Below are 5061 nucleotides of genomic sequence, written 5' to 3' on the forward strand. Positions count from 1 at the left end.
CCTCCCTTTTTGGGGACAACTTGGACAGGGCTCACCCAGGGGCTATCAGAAATAGGATAAATAATCCCAGCCTCTAGTAATTTAGTGACCTCTTTCTGCACTACCTCCTTCATGGCTGGATTTAGCCTCCTTTGTGGTTGGACCACTGGTTTGGCATTATCCTCCAACAGGATCTTGTGCATGCATCTAGCTGGGCTAATGCCCTTGAGATCACTTATGGACCACCCAAGAGCTGTCTTGTGTGTTCTTAGCACTTGAATCAGTGCTTCCTCTTCCTTTGGATTTAAAGCAGAGCTTATAATCACTGGAAAAGTGTCACCCTCTCCCAGAAATGCATATGATGAGCGGATAATTTATACGCTTTTTGGCATTGTTTTTAGTATGTTTTTAGTATGATCTAGTTAGTTTTTAGTATATTTTTATTAGTTTTTAGTTAAAATTCACTTTTCTGGACTTTACTATGAGTTTGTGTATTTTTCTGTGATTTCAGGTATTTTCTAGCTGAAATTGAGGGATCTGAGCAAAAATCTGATCCAGAGACTCAAAAGGACTGCAGATGCTGTTGGATTCTGACCTCCCTGCACTCGAAGTGGATTTTCTGGAGCTACAGAAGACCAATTGGCGCGCTCTCAACGGCGTTGGATAGTAGACATCCTGGGCTTTCCAGCAATATATGATAGTCCATACTTTGCCCAAGATTTGATGGCCCAAACCGGCGTTCAAAGTCACCTCAAGAAATTCCAGCGTTAAACGCCGGAACTGGCACCTGAATGGGAGTTAAACGCCCAAACTGGCACCAAAGCTGGCGTTTAACTCCAAGGAGAGTCTCTACACGAAAATGCTTCATTGCTCAGCCCAAGCACACACCAAGTGGGCCCGGAAGTGGATTTTTATGTCATTTACTCATCTTTGTACACCTTAGGCTACTAGTTTTCTATAAGTAGGACCTTTTACTATTGTATTTGACATCTTGGTAGCTATCTTTGAGTTTTATGCTATCTTAGATCATTGGGAGGCTGGCCTCACGGCCATGCCTAGACCTTGTTCTTATGTATTTTCAACGGTGGAGTTTCTACACACCATAGATTAAGGTGTGGAGCTCTGCTGTACCTCGAGTATTAATGCAATTACTATTGTTCTTCTATTCAATTCCGCTTGTTCTTTGTCCAAGATATCACTTGTTCTTCAACTTGATGAAGGTGATGATCCGTGACACTCATCATCATTCTCACTCATGAACAGAGTGACTGACAACCACTCTTGTTCTACAAGCAATCAAAGCTCTAGTGAATATCTCTTGGATTCCTGATAACACGATGCATGGTTGATCGCCTGACAACCGAGTGCTCGCCTGACAAACGAGCCAGCCATTCCGTGAGATCAGAGTCTTCGTGGTATAGGCAAGAACTGATGGCGGCATTCAAGAGAATCCGGAAGGTCTAACCTTGTCTGTGGTATTCTGAGTAGGATTCAATGATTGAATGACTGTGACGTGCTTCAAACTCCTAGCAGGCAGGGCGTTAGTGACAGACGCAAAAGGATCGATGGATTTTATTCCGGCCTGACCGAGAATCGACAGCTGATTAGCCATATGCTGTGACAGAGCATGGGAACATTTTCACTGAGAGGATGGGAGGTAGCCACTGACAACGGTGAAACCCTACATGAGCTTGCCATGGAAAGGAGTAAGAAGGATTGGATGAAGACTGTAGGAAAGCAGAGAGACGGAAGGGAAGGCATCTTTATACGCTTATCTGAAGCTCTCACCAATGATATACATAAGTATCTCTATCTTTATCCTTATGCTTTATTCGTTTATCACCATACCCATTTGAGTCTGCCTGACTGAGATTTACAAGGTGACCATAGCTTGCTTCATACCAACAATCTCCGTGGGATCGACCCTTACTCGCGTAAGGTTTATTACTTGGACGACCCAGTGCACTTGCTGGTTAGTTGTGCGAAGTTGTGTTTATGCCATGGTATTGAGCACCAAGTCTTTGGAGCCATTACCGGGGATTATTTCGTGTATTAAAAAGTATTGATCACAATTTCGTGCACCAAGTTTTTGGCGCCATTGCCGGGGATTGTTTGTGTATGGACAACTGACGGTTCATCTTGTTGCTTAGATTAGGTATTTATTTTTTTTCGAAATTCTTGAAGATGAATTCTAGAGCTTCATGATGATTTGTTGAAATCTGGCTGGCTGAGAAGCCATGTCTAATCTCATTGGACCGAGGTTTCAACTTATCATCACAGAAGCTTGTTGATTTTTTATCAATCTTGCTTTTGGAGCAGTGATCTGCTAAGGCTTGGCTGGCCTTTGGCCATGTCTAGTGTTTTGGACTGAAGCTTTCTTTGAAAGCTTGGCTGGCTGTGAAGCCATGTCTAATTCCTGGACCGGAGTCTTAGACTAGCATTGCACTGATTCTTGGAATTCTCATTAAGAATTTTGATATCTTTTTCCACTTAATTTTCGAAAATCACAAAAAAAAAAAATTTCACAAAATCATAAAAACCAAAAATATTTGATGTTTCTTGCTTGAGTCTAGTGTCTTATCTTAAGTTTAGTATCAATTGCATACATTCATTCATGTGTCTTAAGGATCTTCAAATAATTCTTGATGATTTCTTACTCTGATCTTTGAATTCTATTGACTTGAGTGTTTTGTTATTTCTTATGTGCATTCTCATTTTGTTAGTGTCAATAGTATAGAAACTGCTAAGTTTGGTGTCTTGCATGCATTGTTATTTGATTTTAGTTGCATTTTGATTATTCCTCATTATTAAAAATCCAAAAATATTTTTAATTTGTGTCTTTTCAAGTCAATAATACAGAGAATTGAAGGTTCAGAACATACTGCAGAGGAATCACACAGAAAAAGCTGGGCATTCAAAAATGCCCAGTGAAGAAGACAGACTAGCGTTTAAACGCCAGCCAGGGTGCCTGGCTGGGCGTTTAACGCCCAAAAGGGTAGTAGTTTGGGCGTTAAACGCCAGAATGTGCACCATTCTGGGCGTTTAACGCCAGGATGGCACAAGGGGGAAGATTTTGTTTTCAAAATCAATTTTTTTTTTCAAGTTTTCAAAGTTTTTCAAAATCAAATCTTTTTCAAATCAAATCTTTTCAATCAAATGTTTTCAAAATCAATTTCTTTCCTTTTTCAAAGATATTTACTAACAATTAATGATTTGATTGAACATCTCAAATTTGTTGCCTTTTCTGTTGAGAAAGGTTTAATGTTTGAATCATATCTTTTCTTGTTAGGCAAGTCATTAATTTTTAAAATCAAATCTTTTTAAAATTGTTTTCAAAACATATCTTTTAAAATTGTTTTCAAAATCAAATCTTACCAATCATATCTTCTTAACCACATCTTTTTCAAAATAGTTTTCAATCAAATCTTTTTGATTTCTAATTTCAAAATCTTTTTCAAAAAAAAAATCACTTGATTTCTTCCCCACTTTTATTTTCGAAAATTAATTAGTGTTTTTCAAAATGTTTTCAAAATCTTTTACTTAATTTTCGAAAATTACTTCCCTTCTTCTCACATCCTTCTATTTATGGACTAACACTATCCCTTAATGCAAAATTCGAACTCCATCTTCTTTGATAAGTTCGAATTTTCTACCTCTGTCTTCTATTTTTCTTTTCCTCTGACACCTCAAGGAATCTCTATACTGTGACATAGAGGATTCCACATTTTCTTGTTTTCTTCTCTTTCATATGAGCAGGAACAAAGACAAAGGCATTCTTGTTGAAGCTGACCCTGAACCTGAAAGGACCTTGAAGCGAAAGCTAAGAGAAGCTAAGGCACAACTCTTTGTAGAGGACCTAACCGAATTCTTCAAAGAAGAAGAACCCATGGCAGCCGAAAACAACAACAATGCCAACAATGCAAGGAAGGTGCTGGGTGACTTTACTGCACCTACTCCCAATTTTTATGGGAGAAGCATCTCTATCCCTGCCATTGGAGCAAACAACTTTGAGCTTAAGCCTCAATTAGTTTCTCTAATGCAACAGAATTGCAAGTTCCACGGACTTCCAATGGAAGATCCTCATCAGTTTTTAGCTGAGTTCTTGCAAATCTGTGACACAGTCAAGACTAATGGGGTTGACCCTGAGGTCTACCGACTGATGCTATTCCCTTTTGCTGTAAGAGACAGAGCTAGAATATGGTTGGACTCACAACCTAAAGATAGCCTGGACTCTTGGGAAAAGCTAGTCAATGCCTTCTTGGCAAAGTTCTTTCCACCTCAAAAATGGAGTAAGCTTAGAGTGGAAGTCCAAACCTTCAGACAGAAGGATGGAGAATCCCTCTATGAAGCTTGGGAAAGATACAAACAATTAATCAGAAAATGCCCCTCAGACATGCTTTCTGAATGGAGCATCATAGGTATTTTCTATGATGGTCTCTCTGAACTATCCAAGATGTCTTTGGATAGCTCTGCTGGAGGATCTCTTCATCTGAAGAAGACGCCTACAGAGGCTCAAGAGCTCATTGAAATGGTTGCAAATAACCAATTCATGTACACTTCTGAAAGAAATCCTGTGAACAATGGGACAAGTCAGAAGAAAGGAGTTCTTGAGATTGATGCTCTGAATGCCATTCTGGCTCAGAACAAGATATTGACTCAACAAGTCAATTTGATTTCTCAAAGTCTGTCTGGAATGCAAAATGCACCAAGCAGTACTAAGGATGCTTCATCTGAAGAAGAAGCTTATGATCCTGAGAACCCTTCAATGGAAGAGGTGAATTACCTAGGAGAGCCTTATGGAAACACCTATAATTCTTCATGGAGAAATCACCCAAATTTCTCATGGAAGAATCAAGAGAAACCTCAACAAGGTTTCAACAATAATGGTGGAAGAAACAGGTTTAGCAATGGCAAGCGTTTTCCATCATCTTCTCAGCAACAGACAGAGAATTCTAAGCAGAACCCCTCTGACTTAGCAACCATGGTCTCTGATCTAATCAAAACCACTCAAAGTTTCATGACTGAAACAAGATCCTCCATTAGGAATTTGGAGGTACAAGTGGGACAGCTGAGCAAGAAAGT

General features: G+C 39.4%; 1 non-coding gene across 1 annotated transcript; it reads right to left on the bottom strand.

Moving 5' to 3' along the window:
- Positions 1-4270: 4270 nt before the first annotated feature.
- Positions 4271-4378, bottom strand: LOC130977278 (small nucleolar RNA R71). The gene has a single exon (XR_009084978.1). It is a non-coding gene; the product is annotated as a small nucleolar RNA R71 (small nucleolar RNA).
- Positions 4379-5061: the final 683 nt, after the last annotated feature.

The sequence above is a fragment of the Arachis stenosperma genome, chromosome 4, assembly GCF_014773155.1.
Source record: "Arachis stenosperma cultivar V10309 chromosome 4, arast.V10309.gnm1.PFL2, whole genome shotgun sequence".
Lineage (NCBI taxonomy): Eukaryota > Viridiplantae > Streptophyta > Magnoliopsida > Fabales > Fabaceae > Arachis > Arachis stenosperma.